The sequence below is a fragment of the Cupressus sempervirens genome, chromosome 9 (assembly GCF_028749045.1).
Source record: "Cupressus sempervirens isolate cs-2001-9-10 chromosome 9, ASM2874904v1, whole genome shotgun sequence".
In the NCBI taxonomy this organism is placed as follows: domain Eukaryota; kingdom Viridiplantae; phylum Streptophyta; class Pinopsida; order Cupressales; family Cupressaceae; genus Cupressus; species Cupressus sempervirens.
In genome coordinates this window covers 25,347,932-25,369,796 of record NC_143126.1, presented here as the reverse complement: position 1 = coordinate 25,369,796, position 21,865 = coordinate 25,347,932, and the positions used below count along the sequence as shown (strand labels likewise).

General features: G+C 37.9%; 1 pseudogene; it reads right to left on the bottom strand.

Annotated features, from left to right (window-relative positions):
* Positions 1 to 4,345: 4,345 nt before the first annotated feature.
* On the bottom strand, positions 4,346 to 20,772 carry LOC149537447 (syntaxin-21 pseudogene; annotated as a pseudogene).
* Between the last annotated feature and the right edge of the window lie 1,093 nt (positions 20,773 to 21,865).

The following is a 21,865-nucleotide window of genomic DNA, read 5'->3' as shown; positions in this document are numbered from 1 at the left end:
CAAATACAGAAAATAAAACTTCCCATCAACCCTTTTGTTCTGCAGCTCAAAGTCTTCAGCTCAAAAAAGAAGTGGAACCCCCTATATTCACAGCCTCTGTTCTGCTGTAGCCCAAAGCCTCTCAGCCAAAACTCAGAAAACTGGAACCCCTATTATCTTTGATGTTAGTATATTTATCTTGTTATTTTTTTGTGGCTTTTCAGTTTCATAATTGAATCTTGAAAAGCTTTCTAACTTTCCCCTTTTCCAATAACTTTTTTCTTTATTGCCTCCAAATTAAAATATTTAGTTATGACTTTATAATAAATCAAGACATAAGTTGTGGTTATTCACAACTTGGTAGTGCCAACAGGGTGTGCTCTGTTCTTAATAAATCTCAAAGAGTTAAAAGTGAGCAAATGGTGTGAGAATTATATATTAATTTGCATAATTATTATGTACAATTTGTAGCGGCTTATGCAAATATTCTTTTAGCTGCACCTGTTATGATGGAAGCTTTAAAACTGTGACCATATCAGGTACTAATAGGGGCTCTAACTACAGGACTGATTTTGATGCAAAATCAGAGAACTCCAGCAATCTCTGGGAAAGAACAATGCCTTATCCATTGGGCCATAGAGTCAACAAGAAGAGAATACTGGGAGCTGCTTGCAGAGAGGGTGGAGGGGAGCAAGGAAAAACCAACAAACAAAACAAACAACCAACACCTAAACTACCAGCAAACATGAGACTTGCACATTATCCCAACTACCGCTACGCACAAAAAAAAATTATTTACAATATTTATAAAGGTAGGAAAAAAAACCTACCAGGAAGACCGGAAGAAAGAAAAAGTTAAGTGAATCCATTTATCGGTTGAGAGAAATAGGAACCTTTTCAAATCAGCACAACGTACCTCAATGGAACGACTCCAAACCATTTCTTGATAACGACTCTTTTAATGTCAATCTTCAGAATGACAGCGTTCATGCACATGCTGATCCAACATTCTTTTCTGAATAGCCATGACTCATCATAGTATTCATTTCCATTGAAGAATTGATCCCTTACATCAGCAGGATCTGATTCTTCCTCGAACTGAAAAACATGGAATAAAGAGGCCTTGCCAAAAGATGATGTGTAATCCTTAAGGATATTGTCATGTAGACTCAATTCTTGTGTGTGGTCATGATCAGTTTGTAGCCATAATGATGCCTCTTCAGTATAGAATCAGTCCTCGAATATATATCTTCTTCACCTCTTTCCAGGAGCCAGCTGCCATCAATCTTGTCATACATTCTATTCCTTTCTTTTTCTAAGATCCCATCACATATCTCAGCACTTCTTTTACATTCCAAATCAACAAAATTATACATAGATGGATGAAAAGAAAAGTTGTCAATAAATACTTCATCCTTAATCTAATTTGAACAAATACCTGGTTCATCATTAAAGGAATCATTATTTAATGGTGAATCTTGAGACTGAAAAAGAGGATTTTCTTTGATAGAAGAGTTCTCATAAAACCCCATCGGTATGAAAAGCCGATTAAGGTCACTCCAAAAAATTTTACCCTCTTGATTTTCAGAATTCTCTTCACCTTTGTTATCACTGTTGCCATGGTTTTTACTTTCAACCTGAATGTCTTTATCTACCCATTTCTAGTTGTCTTCAGGATGAACTATGGCTATAGCTTCCTCACTCTGTTGAGAGATGTATATACTGCTAGATTTTACTAGACAACCTTCAACATATTCAGAAAGCAAGTATAATGTATTCACGCTGCCCCAAATAATCTTGCCATCAACATCTTGGCATTGATTCCTTATTGTTGTCACATCTTCCATATTTTTGCTATGGCACATAAGAGGGAAATCAGATTTATTACTCTCTTCTTAGGTATCAAAAGATGAGCTATCCTCATGGTATGGCAAAGATTTTGCACGAGTCTCTATATTCATAGGAATAGACTGAAAAGAGACACCTTCCTCTTTCTAAATGTATTTAAAATTTTCTCCAGAGGAAAATGAAGATGGGCAATCCAAAATATTTACCTCGTTCTTAGAATTTACTAGAGATGGTGTGGAGATGGGAATCATATGCGGCTAAAAGGTGTCTAGACATTCATCATTCTCCTCACTTTCAACTGCTTCTTCTTTTTCACATGCATCTCCTTCTTCTTCTAGATCTTGCACTTGAGGTTTCTTTTGGATCAGAATTGCACCATAAAAGGACTTTAACCAATCCACTTGTTTTTCCAATTCTTTAGTAACCTCTCTAATAGGATCATTTTGGAATGGTGGGACGATGATAAAGACTTTTGAGTTATCTTCATCTCTTGCTGGAACCCATTCCTTCAAGATTTCTTGATTTGTAAGGAAGACTTTTCAGCATTCTTCCTCAATAGAGCCGCCAACCTCCATCCTCGGGGAGGTACCTTCAGATTTCTAAGAAAATAAAACACTGCAATTGTGATTCATTCTCCAGTAGAGTCACCAAAAATCTGTTAGTGAACAGATTTTCCTTTGAAGAAATACATGCAAATATGACCCTAGATTCCCAAGTAAAAGAACAAACTAACACCAACAGTTGGATAGGTTATCACGGCGTTGATAACCTTCCTCTGAATTTTACCGGGTACATCTCCCCGTATGAAATATTCAATGAATCAAATGTGAATGCTTTTACCAGAAAACATAAAAGGATATCAAACATCTACCTCTAAATACAATGTAGATGCGGGAACCTAAAAGACCACAAGAAAGTATTAACAAATGACACAAAGTTCATTTGCATGCAGCGTTACAAATAGAATGAAATCTGAGAAAGTAAAGAAACAGAGCTTTTAGAACACTTTGAAATCAAATATATTTAGGAATTCATGACATAAATGCATTTAGAGAAATGTGAATGTCATACAAAGATGACGATCAGTGGAAAGAAAATTGCCCAGATTCAAAGCTCCAATACGCAACTATCTCTCGAGTCTTCCTCCTCTAAAAATGTAGAAAAGACCAAGTTTTCATTACATTATGCATCTAAATCATCAATTAAAAATGAGACTTGAATTCCCTTCCCCTAGACACATTCAAAAATCAAAATATTCCTTATTTTCAAACACAAAGTTCAGAAATTAAAACCAAGCACTGCTCTTTCTCTCTCAGCAAATACAGAAAATAAAACTTCCCATCAACCCTTCCATTCTGTAGCTCAAAGTCTTTAGTTCAGAAAAGAAGTGGAACCCCCTGTATTCACAACCTCTGTTCTACTATAGCCCAAAGTCTCTCAGCCAAAACTTAGAAAATTGGAACCCCTATTGTCTTTGATGTTGGTATATTTATCTTGTTCTTTTTTCGTGGCTTTTCAGTTTCATAACTAAATCTTGAAAAGCTTTCCGACTTTCCCCTTTTCCAATGAATTTTTCCTTTATTGCCTCCAAATTAAAATATTTAGTTATGACTTTTTAATAAAGCAAGACATAAGTTGTGGTTATTCACAACTTGGTAGTGCCAACGGGGTGTGCTCTGTTCTTAATAAACCTCAAAGAGTTAAGAGTGAGCGAATGGTGAGAGAATTATATATTAATTTGCATAATTATTATGCACAATTTGTAGCGGCTTATGCAAATATTCTTTCATCTGCACCCGTTATGATGGAAGCCCCATTATCCTAAAAAAATTTAAAAACCTGAGGAGATTCCAAAGTTCTCTCTCGAGTTTCCTTATCCAACCTTTCAAGCATCTCATGGGTAATCTCTAGCATATCTTCGCGCTGAATACTTTGGAATTGCAATGGGTAAATGACAGTCCCCATGGTTGAAAGTATCATGCATGAGGATCAAGTCTTCATCACCCCATCCAAATTCACAGACAGTATCATAATCAACAATACCAAAGTCTCGATCCCCTGAGAAGAGGTTTTGAACAATGTCTTTAGGTCGCTGGAACCACATTTCTAAGTTTGGAAGTGTAGGAATATCTGCTACATACAGTCGAGGATTAACCTGTCGCATAGCCAATTGACAATCCTTCCAATAAAATTTTCCTCACCTCCATTTGAGCATAGCCTTAGTGCGAGCATTTCACATACATGACTCTGGATTTTGTTATCATGGGAATAATTATAAATGGAAAACATTTTTTTTTTCCAGGATAAGTTTCAAATGATATCTTTGAATGCATATGAACTGTAAGCCCCCATGTCTTTTCTTTCCATTTGGATGGTGCTCTACCGAACATAAAAGCATGAAGGCTTTGTTTGAGCATAAGGTTATGGTGAAGATCTTATCCCTCATCTTTAACATAATATGCCACCTTTCATTTAGGTGACTCCCTCAAACTGCCACGGGACCCGTGGGCTTGCATCTTCACTTGTTTCGACCCGTTGGAGAATAGGCACTATTTATGTTGGAGTCAATATCATCCATCATGATTCCTTGCTCATGAACTAGAACTGCAAGATCTTAAAAAAATTCATTTACTTCTCCAATATGCTGCTGAATCTCTTTTATCCCTTGCTCTTGTTCTTTAATAATGGCCTCATTAAAAATAACATCATTTTCTAGTTGAAGAACTTCCCGTCTCCTTGACTCTATAAGGATAGTTTGATCCTCCCTAGATTTGTCTTGGCTTAAGTTCAACTTACTTGTACCATAGCTCGATGGTGGGACTGCTTGCAAAAAAAAAAAGGCTTATAAGCTGTCTCACGTTCAGCTACTAGTCTTCATGCCTTTTGAAATTTCTTTAAGACGGCCTGAAAATCTTTTGCAAGCTTTGCATCTTTTTTCTTCTTGCTAGCACCAAATTTTGCATGCATATCTACTTCGCTCACTTCTTTAAGTTTTGCAGATGTATCTTTCACCAACTGCCCAATATGTTGCCTAGTCTTATGCTTGCTTCACAAGTGGCACACAAAAATGGAATTGGCCCCCATGATTGTCAATTTTCAGATTCCAAAGGATGTGATTGCATGTACCCTAGCCTTGAGTTGAGGGACCAGATTCTTCTCTGAATTGTGATTGGCCTTCTCCATAATAATTTTCTACTACAAACAAGAATTCACTCCATACCTAATAAGAAGAGTATTCGGGTTTTTCTTTCCCTTTGGAGTGAGTGCAGTCTTCCTTCGGAACATCCTTGTATGTTCCTTCCATAAAATTTAAATGTGGCTAGCTCTTAGTCAGTTCTAGTGTCCTGTATACAGATTTACAACTTAGATGAATTTAAGCATCCACTGAATGGTTCATATGCACATTTCGTTCTCATCTTTCAATTCGAATGCCGTCTTCATTCCATTATGTAGTAGACATTTTGTGAGGAGATTTGAGCATCTCATGTAGAGAGGGTAGCCACCACAACATTGACATTCTATTGAACTATTCAACATCACTCATTTGTTTGATTGATATTCTGACTAGCAGTTAGCACATCTTTCCTATGCAGTCACATTCAAGACTCGTGATTCTCCACATGCCTCTGAATAATGAAATTTGAATTGATATGCCCAAAAAGGATCTTGATAAATTTGACAAAGTTTCCTATGAAGTCTGACTCTGAACACGCTATACCTTTGCACTTGATCATCGAACTTAAAGTCATTGAGTCTGAATCCTTTCTTCGAATCTGCATGTTTAAAGTACTGGACCATTTTGGGCCTCTGAAGCATCGAACTACTTTGAACTACCTTGAACTTTAGTTTGAAGTGGTTCAAAAACTCTGAACTTGAAGTTTTACTTCGATTGTATTGAACCTGCAGGATGGGTTATTTGGACCACTAAACCATTCTGAACTACTTTGAACTACTTCGAACTTCAGTTTGAAGTGGTTCAAAGAGGTTCAACATATGGAACTGAAAACTTTAAAACTGTGACCATATCGGGTACTAACACATGCTTATCACCTTCATAAGTAGATTCCAAAGCTTTTCAAATCTTATATGTAAAATTAAAATATTTTACCTGACTGCACTCATTTTTAGGAAGAGCTGTTAAAAGTGCTTCCCTAGCAAGCATAATACACATAAAAAAATCTCTTTGACCTTCTATACAAGTTTCAAGCTTGTCTTCATCAACTATTTCCCTCTCATTTCTAGTGATCAACCAATATCCTGGACCCATGCATAGTAGATGTGTCTTCATCTTCTCTATCAAACTATCATAGTTGGTTCCATCAAACTTTGAACTTTCTTTTTTGAATGAATCACCATAGATCTCCTTAATTTGTTAACATTTTCCTTCAAGGACATGATGCTCTGATACCAATAGTTAGAAAGTAAAGTCCACCAAGATAATTGGGGGAGAGGGGGGGAGTGAATCAGTTATCCAATTAAAACAACTTCTATCAACCTTATTAAATCTGAAACCTATAAGTAATAAGTGCAACAACCATAACAAGATCACTGTACACAACAACAACATATTTGTTAACTAGGGAAACCCTTGATTAGAGGGAAAACCCTAGTGGGGATGGTACCCACAAAATGATATACTAATATATCAATTCCTTGTAAGAAGATAGACCCTATTAAGAGTCAATGAAATACATTTAGTACATATTAGTCCCTGTTAGAAGATTTTGAATCCCTACGAGGAGATTCTAACCTTGTTAGGAGTTGTGGAAGGAAGAAGGACCCACTGTACAATAAACTTCAAGGGCAAGACCATCAAAATCACTATCCAACTAGCCTTTGCAGAATAATACCAAAACAATTGATCAATGCAACCTCTTTTCCAAATACTTTCTCGCTATCTACTCACTGTGCCTTATCTTCACCAAACACTTCTCTAACCTCAAGATATTCAATATTAGGTACAATGGATCTCACATCCAAGTTCACTCACTGACATTACACAAATATCACTTACAATCACTTACTACAATCACACTTAAGCACAAGGAAAACAACTTTCCTTTATGCCAAGTCTTTAAACTAATTATTGAGGTAGCCTTGAGGATTTCTCGATTTGCAATTAATATAGGACCACGTGAAGATAATACAATACACATTACATTACATCTTTTCATAATTACATAACACTATCAACTCATAGACTTTATAATCCTTCACACATGCAACCTTAGCCTTAGTGTAATCAACCATATCATCATCGCCATGTCTTCTTCCTCTTTTTAACTGTGCTTAACTAGATTCTATCTCAGTTAGAATATATAATCAAAATAATAGTAATTGCTTCTTAGGAACTTTGATAGAACATTATCTTCAAAAAATCTTGAATAATGGTAAACTATCATCATATTTTCGCATGTGCACTTAACCAAAAAATCATGACACTCTATAGAACCCATCGCCAACTGTGCATAGCCTCATCTTCAATCCTGGAACCTCATGATCTCAATCTCTCTCTGCTACTCTGTCAGTCTTTATAGAATCATTAGTATGTTGAGATCAATGAAAAACATATTCATGAATGCAACAAAGAGTCGTGATAAAAAATCTACCCAATGCTCCAACAATGCTAAGATACTCCCCCATATGAATATCATTAGCATTCATGCTAACACATCCTTCTATTCTCCTTTTTCTTCCATCTTTCTTTACTCTTAGCTTGTCCATTTGTCCTCTAATGACCACCCTCAGGCTCCTTCTTAGGCTCCACAAAGTCAAGGTCAATAGGGGCTTCAATTGGCTTTCTTGGCATTCATCCATGCCCTAACAATGTCATTTTTCTACTTTTTAGAAGTCCCAAAGGGGGTAGATGATGTTAACAACTTGGGGGCTGGGGGGTCCTAGAACAATTCCCTCCCACTACTCTAAGTGGGTTAGGTAGGTCATGTGCATCTTGAATAGAAATAGAATAGGGAGGGCATAGAGATAAATGGTAATTATATGGGGGGAAAATAAACCCAAGTAATGAAAAATAAATTTTTTTTTGCCCTTACTCCTTCTATCCTTGACATCCATAACAATAGCCTCCAAGTCATGCAGCATAAAAAATGAGATAGAGATAATGTCATGGTTCCTAAAATGGTTTAATAGGGGGAAGTGATAATGATAAAAATACCAAACCTACCTTCTACTATAAGATACTTCATTATTAAAAGACATACCTCTCCCCACAAATTTGGAAAAAGCTCATGATTGAACAACCTTTGCATTTGATAGGGGCTTCATCCTTCTTAAAAGATCTATTGAGATTGATTTAATTTGAGACCTTAGTAACTTTCTTCCATTTCTTGCCTTCTATTGATAAAATAGTGGCCATAGTAATAAGTTCTTTATTAACTTGAAAAGTGATACCATTAATGGTGACCTTCTTGTCATTCTAAGAATTGAAAAATTGAGTAGAAAAATTTTCATCGTGCCCTTCCACCAACTCCATGAAAGGAAGCGAGCCTCCATATTTGATTGTAACCTATGCACTAGGTTCTTTCCGTACATAGTCCTAAACTTTCAGAGGCTCAACCCACACTATTTCATCTCCCATCCCTAACTCTTCCCCAGATCCCTTTGAAAACTCTAGATTGGAGAAAGTTAAAAATCTCACTTTATAGGAACCCATATTGCCAAGTGAAAAAATCACCAATAATCCAACAAATTTGAGCTTAATACTAATTTTTTTTTCAAATCATTGTAATTTTTTTTTGGCAAAAGTGAATATATCCACTATAATATATATATATATATATATGTATGTATGTATATATGTATGTATGTATGTATATGTATGTATACATACATATACATGTATGTATGTATATTTATGTATAGATACATACATACATGTATATATGTATGTATATATACATACAGATACATACATACATGTATATATGTATGTATACAGATACATACATACATGTATACATATGTATACATACATAGATACATGTATGTATGTATCTGTATGTATATATACATACATATATACATATGTATCTATACATACAAATACATATGTATCTATACAGATACATACATACATGTATATATGTATGCATATATACATACAGATACATACATACATGTATCTATGTATGTATACATACATACATGCACATATATACATGTATGTATGTATATGTATGTATACATAAATTTCATATCAAGTATTGTATGTATACATACATATACATGTATGTATGTATACATACATACATGTATATGGATGTATATATACATACATGGATGTATACATACATACATGTATATGTATGTATATATACATACATATATATATATACATACATATACATGTATGTATGTATGTATGTATATACACACATATACATACATACATACATACATACACATGTATGTATGTATATATATGTATGTATGTATGTATATGTGTGTATATACATACATACATACATACATATATATACATACATACATACATATACATATGTATGTATGTATGTATGTATATGTAGCATACATATGTATATGTATGTGTATGTGTACGCATGTATGTATATGTATGTATGTATGTATATACATACATATACATACATACATACATACATATGTATATGTATGTATGTATATATACATGTATATGTATGTATATATGTATGTATATATACATACATGTATATGTATGTATATATGTATGTATATATACATACATATATATACATACATATATACATATACATACATACATATACATACATACATAGATACATATGTATACACACACAAAGATACACACACACGCGCGCGCGCGCGCACACACACACACACACACATAAATAGGTTCAAAAACTCATTGAGGAAAGAACTTGAAAAAAAAGCTCTAATCCTTGCATGCAAAGAAACATAAATACAAAGCCAAATATGCGAGATAGAGTTTGACCAAGCCTAGAAAACCTAACCTAAAACATCCCTAGACTCAAGATGTTGAATTATACATTATGCCAATTACAAGAGATAATACATTGAAAACCTCAGCCCAATCCATTGAAAATTTGCATATGATAAATTGGAAAATACAAAACTATCCAAAGTCATCTCATTTACAACATTTTACAATACAAAAGTATAACAAAAGATATCTCTAACCCATATACAAAGTAGAGAAGCCCTTTGTACAAAACTTGACCAGTGAGGATCATGAGATTTCACATAAGCAATGCTGGTACATAAGGATGGTAATAAATCATTTATGCAATATTTAACTCAAATATGCCATGTGCAAGCAACCATCACCACATTCAAATAACATCAGTGCATCCCTATGAATTCATTAAGGTTTAATCTATGCCAAAATAAAGAAATAATAGAAATAAATGGTTAAAATCTCTATCTCTTTCTGATGTGATAATTGGAGATCACCACTATAATATTTACAAACTTAGTAATGATGGCCTAATTAATATTAAAAAGGAACACTTTCCCATCCATCATAAAACTCCTTCTTTTCATGATGACAGTTAAAATTTTAAATCCAAAATAGAAAAGATACCCGATTTAAAATATATCATTACCTTTAAACCAATGAGACTTCTAGGGAAACTAGGGAACCATCATTACTTAGGTGTAAAGCTTTTTTTCCATTCAATAAGAGATTGAATATGCACTGGTAGAGAGGCCATCTACTGCCAGCACCTAACCTCCTATAACCACAAGCTCAAACCAACCAATGAATCTACCACAATATTCTCCTCTCTATAAGTGTGTTGTATATTGCATCTCTCAAAGCCTGTGAGAAGCATCCATATATCACTAAAGGTGTTAGAATTTGACTAGCATTGTTTCATATTTCCTCTAACCCTTTCCATAATAATTTAGAGTCACCCTCAACACATAAGTGTCTTTATCCTATATTAACAACAAAATTAAGAACCCAATACAAAGCTAAGGCCTCAGTCACATTGTTTGACGTGGATCAAAAATTCCCAACATAGAACATACATGGACTATGAAAAGAGTCACTAACATCTCTCTCATCAACATCACAACTATCTCTCATAGCACCATCAAAGTTGAGTTTCAACATAAGTTGGGGAGGGGATAACCATTTAGTATTAAACCTAGCTACATTTCTAGAGTTATCAAAAACCTTGAAAGAATCTAGGAGGTTCTAAGATAAAGTAATTTTTTGATCACCATTGGAAGGGGGGTTAGGGGGAGTTTTTCACTTGCTAACAACTATATTCTCTTTTATTAGATTAATAATAATGGAGGCAAAAATATCGTCCTATGTTCTTCCTCTCTAAAGACTCAATTGTTTCTCTCCTTCCATATACCCCATATATATGTGGTAGAGTCATTTTCCAAAGTAATCTGATAAGGGGTGGTTAAAAGGGTAGTCTTAGTTTAGGATAAAATACTAAAAGTCATGTTAGATAACTAAGAGGGGGTTGGGGGGGGGGGAGGGGGGGGTGTGGGGTGGGGAGGGCGGTCTATGAATCAGTTATATCCAGTTATTCTATAGACCTTAAAAACACTTTTCACCAACTCAAACACTTTAATCATTCATATTATCAGCTTGGTAACCAAATCTAACATCATAATATAAACTGATATAAAATTTATATGGAACTGTCAACTTAATATACTAAGTCTCAAAGTGAACTTCCATCTTATGTCGTTTTGTAGCAAGAAAAAAAAAAATGCATTCAAACAATTTGACAAAAGTATTTAATGTGGAAACACTAAAAATGGAAAAACCACCTAGGAACCGACAACCTAAAAATTTCACTCTTTTGAAGTGAGCTTTGTTAGGAACCTACCTTGTTAAAGTTTACATACACATCATTACATGTGATGTTGTTAGAGGATTTACACCAAAGATCATCTAGACCTTATCACTCCATGAAACATATACATAGTGTCTTTCTCTAAAGGACTTATAAAATATTCAAAGGAATGCTACCATATAGGATTTCAATAATATTGTTAGGTCCACTTGGTTAAGAGATTTCTCTGCTACAATGGTTAGAATGCAATATTGAAATGATTTGCTAGGTTTAACACTACCTTTTCTTGTTGAGATCTCTATTTTTCTTTATGGCTTTCTTTTCTCCCCCTTCTAATCCTTTTTGGATGATCCTCCTGTTGGGGCTAAAAATTGCATGGTCAATTTTGAACCCTGTTGAGAAAAAATTAGCCCTATAAATGCTTTTAAATGAGATTGTACCCGGCTATGCCTTTGAACCCTATGACGTGTTTTATGCTCCTATCACTTTTCATTCAACATGCCTAAGTGTTTTGTGAAGTTAAATTGAGTTTCTGAGTCATTTAACGAAGTCCTGTTTCAAGCATTTGTCAAATTTGCAATCCTGCCCTAGTGTCAAACAGCGACAGGAGGCTATGTTTGAACCCGAATATCTTTTGTCCAAAATTGTATCATAACTCGCCACTTTGAGAGTACCTAATATCCTAATCCAAAAACCTAAGTTTCAGATTTTGAGTCATTTCGAGTCCGTTTGACTAGGTTTTGAATCCCTCAAAGTGTGAAGAACCTCCTTATAGCAATATCGTGAGAATGCTCGAAATAACAGAATACAAAGTGATAGCAGAACTCAGAATGAATCTACTGATCGCAGGCCACTTCGAGGGGGTAACCTCCTTTGAGCAAGCTCAATACAATAAATTTGTCCGTGCTCATCAAGGGCCTCAACCTATTCTTATATACTGGGTACGATCTAGAAAAGTAATACTACCTATGCATGTGGGATAATAAAATATACTCATGGGACGACTTACAAAGCATATGCATCCAACAACACTACTCTAACAAAATAAACAGAAGGAACACACAGGTTCCTAACATCCCCTCTCCCTTAGAAAAAAGCTTTGTCCTCAAAGCTTAAGGTGTGGAAATTGTTGTTGAATCTGAAGAAGGGGTTCCCAGGTAGCATCCTCTGGTTGCATGCCATGCCACTGAATCAAGACCTCAAAGATGGAGCGAGAGCGAAGCTGGCGAGTGCGCTGGTCAATGATTGCCACCGGCTCCAGGATAATGGATCCTTCCGTATCCATTGCAGGGAGAGTAGTTTGTGCTTTGACAGTGGTACCTAGAACTTTCTTTAGACAAGAAACATGAAAGACTGGATGAATGCGGGAAGAAGGAGGAAGTTCCAGTTTATAAGCAACTGAACCAATCTTCTGCAGAACCTTATAAGGCCCATAAAATTTTGGGGCCAGCTTATGACGCCCTTTCAGCTTTAGGGAGGATTGTTTGTATGGCTGTAGACGAAGAAAAACCATATCCCCAACTTGAAATGAGCGCTCATAACGGTGTTGATCTGCTTGCTGTTTCATCCGATTACGGGCCATGTGAAGATTATCCTGTAAGGTACGAAGAATCTGATCCCTGCTGCGGAGAACTATGTCAACTGCCTGGACTGGTGAGCTGTTGGGAGTGTAGGGAAGGAGCACTGGAGGTGCCTGACCATAGACTGCTTCATATGGAGTCATTTTAGAGGCAGTGTGGTAAGAGGTATTGTACCACCATTCAGCTAAAGGGAGCCACTTGGCCCACTGATGTTGCTGTTCGGAAGTGAAGCAACGAAGATAAGTTTCCAAGCATTTATTGACAATTTCAGTTTGACCATTAGTTTGTGGGTGATAGCCCGAACTCATCTTCAGTTTGGTGCCAGTTTTCTGAAACAATTGAGTCCAAAAATGACTGGTAAAAGTTGCATCACGATCAGAGACAATGGAAGAAGGGAGTCCATGAAGACGAAATATCTGGTCCATGAAGATTTGTGCAACAGAGGAGGCAGTATAGGGGTGGCTGAGGGCACAAAAATGACTATATTTCGAGAGACGATCAACCACAACCAAGATCACTATCTTGCCACCGGATTTAGGAAGCCCTTCAATGAAATCCATAGAAATATCAGTCCAAATCCTTGTAGGGATGGGCAATGGTTCGAGCAAGCCAGGAAGGAGGGTCGTTTCACCCTTGTGGCGTTGGCAAGTATCACATTCAGCCACCATCTGTTGAATCGTCTGTTTCATCCCTTTCCAAAAGAAGTTTCTCCTTGCTCGCTCATAAGTTTTGAGGAAGCCTGAGTGCCCTGCTGAAGGAGAAGCATGGAGTTCATAAAAAATAGCCTGATGTAGAGCTGGGTTCTGAGGAAGCACTAGCCGACCCTTGTATCGAAGAGAAGCACCATCCCAAGAGTAATGTGGTATAGCAGAAGGATTATTGGCTAGCTGGTGAATGATTTGAGATAAAGAAGAGTCACTGTCATAGCCCTGCTGAACAGACGCTAACCAATTGGGAATGGGCATAGAAATAGCGGAAAGGGAAGCTTGATTATCAAATGTGCGAGAAAGAGCATCTGCCACAATATTCTCCTTACCCTTCTTGTAGGTGATCTCATAATCATACCCCATGAGTTTGCTAACCCATTTCTGTTGTGTAGGAGAGGATAGCCGTTGTTCCAGGAAGTATTTCAGACTTTGGTGATCGGTTCTGATGCAAAAATGACTCCCTAAGAGGTATGGCCGCCACTTCTGTACAGCATGCAAAATAGCCATCATTTCTTTTTCATAAGTAGAGAGGGCTAGATTCTTACCAGAGAGGGCTTTGCTAGTGAACGCAATAGGATGGTCATCTTGCAGGAGAACAACACCCAATCCATTGCCGCAAGCATCACTCTCAATAGTGAAGGGTTTGGAAAAATCTGGCATCGCGAGAACAGGTGTACTGCACATAGCCTGTTTCAGTTGTTCAAATGCAGTCTCAGCAACAGGGGTCCAGGAGAAGGCATCCTTTTTTAACAGAGCTGTCAATGGTGCTGCAATTTTCCCGTAATCTTTGACAAACTTGCGGTAGTAGCCATTCAACCCCAAAAAACCCTGAAGGCTCTTGAGAGTTTTAGGATGCGGCCAAGTTTTCATGGCATCTATTTTTGTAGGATCCACCCGCACTCCATGGTGTGCAACAATATGCCCGAGATACTCCACTTCCTCCTGGCCAAACACACATTTAGATAGTTTTGCACAGAGTTGATGATCAAAGAGAAGTTGCAAGACAAGCTCCAGATGATGGAGATGCTCAGCCCAAGTTTTGCTATATATGAGGATATCATCAAAGAAGACCAGAATGAATTTCCGGAGGTATGGTCGAAATATGTTATTCATCACTGCCTGAAATGTTGAAGGAGCATTCGTGAGGCCAAAGGGCATGACTAAAAATTCATAGTGACCATCATGTGTGCGGAAGGCAGTTTTAGGTATATCCTCCTCATTAACCCGAATTTGATGATACCCAGAACGAAGATCTAACTTGGAGAAAAAATGAGCCCCATGAAGTTCATCAAGAAGTTCATCAACAACTGGAATGCGAAACTTGTCCTTTATAGTGAGATGATTAAGTGCTCGAAAATCAATGCAGAGTCGCCATGACCCATCTTTTTTGCGAACAAGCAGAACTGGAGAAGAAAAGGAACTGGTACTAGGGCGAATAATACCTTGCTTCAGTAAGTCACGGACAAGTATCTCGATTTCGGTCTTCTGATGAAATGGGTAGCGGTAGGGCCTGATGTTGGGCGGAACACTGCCAGGAAGGAGCTGAATACGGTGGTCCTCTGGACGAGAAGGAGGTAATCCCACAGGTTCAGCAAATATACCAGAATACTTGTCCAAAATGTGTTGGAGATCGGCAGGAGTGCTAGAGACTGCTGATGGCTGCATCTGAATGGAATGGAGCTGAGCGATGACACCATGTGAATTCTTCTTAAGAAGTTTTTCCATACGGTGTGAACTGATGATGCTGAGAGACCCTGGTTGTAAGCCTTTCAAAGTGTGTTGGTGCCCCTCGGCTGAAAACTGCATCCAAAGTTCAGCAAAATCCCAGAGAATGGGGCCAAGAGTGTGTAACCATTGGGCACCCAAAACCACATCACAACCACCTAAGGGTAAGGCAAACATGTCAGAGCACATGTTATAATCGCCAATAGAGAGACGCACATTGTGACATTTCCCTTTACAAGGTAAAGTGCCCCCATTGGCAATCATGACTTCAAAGCTAGAGCAGGGATGGATAAAGCAATCAGCCTGTTTGGCTATTCGTGGATCAATGAAGTTATGAGTGCTACCAGAATCAATGAGTATAGTAAGAGGGATCTTCTTGAAGAAACCCTGGACCCGCATGGTTTGTGGAGTAGTGACTCCTGCCAAAGCATGGACAGATATCTCTGGTGGAGCTTCTGGCGAAGGAGGTTCAGGCTGGTGAGGCTCAACCTCATCATCCACTGTTTCCTGAGCATCTACATATTCTTCCAGTTCCGGTGGAGAATCCACATCCAAGAGATAGAGCTTTTGCTGAACACATCTATGGCCCCGAGACCATTTCTCATCACAATTATATCAAAGCCCTTTGTCTCGCCTGACTCGCATCTCTGTTTCAGACAAGTGCTTGATCGGAGTAGTTCTGGGAGCTGGTATGACTGAAGGGTTGTGAGAACCTGTATTTCTGAATGGAACAAAAGTAGATCTGGAGCGTTGTAGAGCACTAATCTTGTCTTCCGCTAACTTAGCCAACCCAAGGGCTTCCATCATTGTAGTAGGTCGAAACATTTTGACTTCTGAGCGAAGTGCATCCTTCAGACCACTGACAAAACAACTACGGAAGAATTCATCAGACAAGCCCTCTGTGTGATTAGTTAATTTTTCAAACTCTGTCTGGTATTCTCTTACAGTGCCTGTTTGACGCAGTTTAGTGAGTGCTCCTGTGAAATCATCAAAGGAACTAGGGCCAAAGCGCTCCAAAATGAGGGTGCACAATTCTCTCCACGTTGGGCCTACATTAGCCTTGATGTACCAACGGAACCATTGAAGAGCTTCATGTTCCAAATGAAAAGATGCAAGGGGGACTTTGTGGTTATCCAAAGTATTATGCAAGCTGAAATACTGCTCGGCCCTATAGATCCATCCAGTCGGATCAGAACCATCGAAGCGTGGAAAATCAAGCTTTGGTCCACGGAAATTGCCAGAAGAGGACCCAGTATCTCCTGAATGGTTTCGGCTCATGGCTGACTGCTGAAAGTTAAGACCCAGAATTTTGTCATCCAGATCTTGAAGTTTGGTTTTGAGGGATGCCATTTCTTCTTCCATGATTTTTGCTCCTGTACGCGTAACAACCATAAAGCAAGCAAGGTTTTTTTTGGTTTTTTTTTTTTTTTTTTTTTTTTTTGGAATGGGTAGAAGATGAGAAACAAAAACTTTTTTAGTTATGGCAAACTTGGATTTGGGTAAAACTCAGATAGGAAATGGGTGTTCGACGGGTGGTGGGAGACTATCTGGGGACAAGGGAAACACAAAAATGAGGGTTTCAAGGGTAGGGAGGCGAAATGAGGCGAACAGTCCAAGAGGGATAAGGGAGCAAAATGAGGAATTGAATCTTGTGGCTCAGTTTGGTGGCGATTGGATGAGAGGTGAAAAAGATAGGGCAAACCCTAAAATTAGATAAATGAGGGATTTAGGGCTTTGATATGTAAAATTTGGGGTTGGGTCGCCAAGGAAGGAAGTATGCGAAATGATATTGCAGACGTTCTGCGGAAGTATGAGCAGAAACAGAAAGCAAACAAAGAAGCTACGACTAAAAAACAGAAAAATTTTTACTCTTTTTTTTTTTTTTTAACAGTCGACTTAGAAAAATTCACTCACAGACAGAACAACTGAAAAGAGTTATTGCAATAACAAGAGATATTAGAAGTGAGAGGAACCTGAAGGCCACGACAGAAAAAAAAATTTGATGTAATTTCCACCCAGCGAGCCCAAGAGAGTGCTCTGATACCAGATGTGAAGAACCTCCTTATAGCAATATCGTGAGAATGCTCGAAATAACAGAATACAAAGTGATAGCAGAACTCAGAATGAATCTACTGATCGCAGGCCACTTCGAGGGGGTAACCTCCTTTGAGCAAGCTCAATACAATAAATTCGTCCGTGCTCATCGAGGGCCTCAACCTATTCTTATATACTGGGTACGATCTAGAAAAGTAATACTACCTATGCATGTGGGATAATAAAATATACTCATGGGACGACTTACAAAGCATATGCGTCCAACAACACTACTCTAACAAAATAAACAGAAGGAACACACAGGTTCCTAACACAAAGTTGGTCAGTTACTGTTTTCATGCTGATGCACTTTACACATAATTCTGGGAAGCCCTGTTTGACATGTTGTAACTTTTGACCAGTTGACCCAAATGTTGAAATTCCTTTTGCGTTGCATTGTAGATGTCAGAGACTTGTCATGTTTCAAGTTTCAGCCCTTGACGAATCCATTTGATCAGTTTTCAAACGCGATTCCAAATGGAATTTCTAACTTTTACTGGTGTCAGCATTTGCAGATTATTCGGAACCCCTGTTCGTGACATCATAACTCTTAATCCGTGATTGGTGAGATCGAATGGATTGTACCACTGTGTTGTCCTCCAAAAATACTCCAAGTGTGTCCATTTGCAAGCCATGACGAATCCATTTGCACACTTTTCCAAATCAATTCCATTCGCAAAAATGCTTTCTGTCAGCATGTCCAGTTTGCAAATTTCTGAGTAGCCCACTTTGACTGATTTCCATTTGCGCCCAATTATTCGTCATGAGCCCAAATCACATATTCATATTCACCTCATGACATAGAGTCAGTGTCCCAGTTTTCGTTTTCCCATGTGCTCATTTGCCTAGTTTTCCAAGCCAAATCCAAGCCCAATTTGTCGTTTTCTGACATGTTTATTTGCAGGTAATTCTGAGCAGGCAACTTTGACAACGAATATCTTTTGACCCTGAATTCGTCATGAGACGAGATTCGACAGGCTGAGAATGTGTGAAATAGAGAATTCAATGTGCTAGTTTCCAGAGCTGAGTCAGTTGTTTGAATCAGTTCTCAAAGGCAGTCAACGGACTTGCTGGCACCAGTTTGATTAGTTGCATAAAATAATAAGATGAGATTTTAATGATCAATTGATGATTGAAATAAATTGTAGTGGATATTAAAAGGTCAGTGAATCAGTTTGAAGGTTCAGTTGCTCGAAAACGAAATTGTTTTTAGTCAGACCCACTTTGGGGCCCGACTGATTTTGTCAATTGCTCAGAGTCTTGATAGTATTGGCTTTTCCAATGTTTCCTACGAAAGTGGTTGAAACAATCTTCGACTATTTGATTTTGAAGGGATTGTTCTCCTTGAGTTTTGGAAGAAAAGCTTTGGTTGCCAAAGTTGAAGTAAATAGAGGAGATACACAACAGATATAATCTAGGAACTAAGGATGAATGTGAATGTGTCTGTAGCATACTACCAATAGGTCAGCCATTCAGGCCCAAGGATTTCTTTTAGAAAATGGAGATGGTCTCAGATAGTTATTACTAACCATCTGGGAAATCAGTAATTATAGCCCGGTGCAGGCATAATCCAAGTTATTCAAGAAAATAAAAAGGTCACTATCGGCTAGGGTCGCATTGCAGCTGCTCACATTTGGGAAGACTATAAATTTCCCACTCTTTGCTATCAATATTAGCTTTGAAGGAATTGGGTATTGTACTACCCGATAATTAACAAAGAAATCGACCAGTGCAATATTTTCTCTAAAACATTTATCAAATGGAATTTTGATAAAAGGCTCACACCAATGCAAACATGAGAGTCACAGGTCGAGTTTGAAAGTGCAGTGAAAGCCTGCGTCAACAGCCAATGCAACCCATGAGCAAATAGGGGATTCGTTGCCCCTCTGTATGCCAGATGTCTTTCACTGCCTAGGAAAGGCGTCTCGTGCTGCTCCCAGCACCAAGTTCAACATGAGAAGTCCACCATGGAGGCAGAGCATCAGTAAATAGAAGCCGGCTCAGACTAAGAGGAACAAACCATGCATTGGCAGGAAGATCACGTCAGAGGTAAAGATAGAGGCGTCGAACAAAGCACAGCGGTAGAGTATTAGTGTATGCCAAAGTTGGGAGTCACACACGCTTTCAATGAAACTGCTCCAGCAATTTTCACATTGCAGGGGAGTTTGAAGAACCCTCAGTGGAAAAATAGGAAAAGAAAGCCGCACTCTAAAATAGATTAGAGTATTCCTATTTGAAGAGAAGGCACGATGGGCTGGAGGATTGCAGGCACCATGAAGAGATTGGAAGGCAGCGGCTTGAGGCTATATTTTACGCAATAAAAGGTATTGATCTTTTGCCACGCTATGTTGCCACCTGTGCAGCCACAAAAGAAGAATGAGAGCAGAGATGAAAAACAACATCAAACCGGACCTTTTCTTATACCTAATTTGCAATGGCGGAACATCATTGATAAGCTGTAAGAGCATCCAAATTCACTGAAGATGTTTTCATCATTACAGAGAGATTAAGGAAGAGGAGGTCTATAAACGTGTAAATCTTTTTATCCCACATTGGGTGGGTGAAGTTTTTACAGCTCTTTAAATAAAAATCTACTCACATATGATTGTGTCTTCAAGACATGCCTTTTCCAAAGGCTGCGGCCGCGTGGTGGGCCTCCAATTTTGACCTAAGTGTTGATGACATCAGCTGGGGTTGACCAACTCAAAATTTTAAACAAATATTCGCCACGCTAATGTGACCCGGGCAACACGATTTCGACATGTGGCACGATCCTGCGCTAGATCGCTAACTCGCCATGCAGAGTTGCTTGCTAGTTACCATAGCGATATAGCGACCTCGCGACATGTGGCAATGGGTCCCATGGTGATGGTGAGATAGGCGATGACTAGTCAATGACAGAGCAACAAGCCAATGAATCAGGGGATGACACGTGGCAGCGATAGAGTGATTTGGCAGTGATGTGGCGAGCAACTGGCAGGAGCGCACCAGATTGCGCCATGTGGCAGATCTGACGGTTCGCATTACCTCGCTAACCGAAGCTGCTCACTGGTTAAGCATGGTGAAGTAGCGAGGAGATGACACGTGGCGGATGATGCAGACCATGTAGGCCAATCACAGAGTGACACGTGGCACTTGGTCAACAGAAGTTTGTCCCGAGAGAAAATGAGGAGAAATTTTAGACTTTTCAAATTTTAATATTTTATTATTGTTTTTTCTCAAATCTCACGTCAGGTTCATTTTAATAAAGTTTGAAACTTTATATAGTTTAAACTATATGAAAGTTTTAAATTTTGCAAAAATATATGTTTCAAACCACTGAGTAGAGGCTTGATTTTCAAACGGCCATATCTGGGGCAAATTTTAACCGAATTGGGCACTCCAATATACCGTTGGAATCGGGAGAAGATGAACTTTCAGATTCTAAAGTCAATTTTTGCACAGGTATCAGTCAGTTTGAGCTACACGAGGTTTTCTATCAGGTACCTAAAGTGCAACCATATTCATACCAGGAAGTTCAGATTTGTTTTTTGTCAAGATAATGACCTGGATATCAATAGAAGGCAATGGAAATGTAGTTAGGGTCAAATTTTTTCTGATTTACTCAGTAAAAACTCATTTTCACTGGCTTTTTCATGGGGCAATCAAATATTTTTGCAAGTAAAGGGTTTTCATCATTAGGCAAGGATATTTTGTAAGTTTGTTACAGATTAATGATGAAACAAAATCAGATCAGAAGGGATGAAAGAAGAAAGAGGTTTTTCAGTTACAGAGGATTGGATTTCAAGTGGACACCTGGCAATTGCATATCAGATCCGAGAATTCATTTCTTGCTATATCTTTCTTTCTTTCTTCATTTGGAGAGGTTCCAATTTTTGCACTGAGAAACCATTCTTCAGCATTTCTTCTTGTATTGAACAGCATTTTAAGTTTTGCAGATAGTTCTTTTTTGTTAGGTGATCTATGAGTTATTTTCTGTACATTTCATGTATTTGATTTCAAGGAAAACAAATAAAGTGCAACAAAAGTTTGAAGTTCAGTTTGAATCTTGTCTCCTGATTATGGCTCTGTTATTTCTTCTGATTTGTGATCAAAGAGCATGAATTAGGTTGCATTA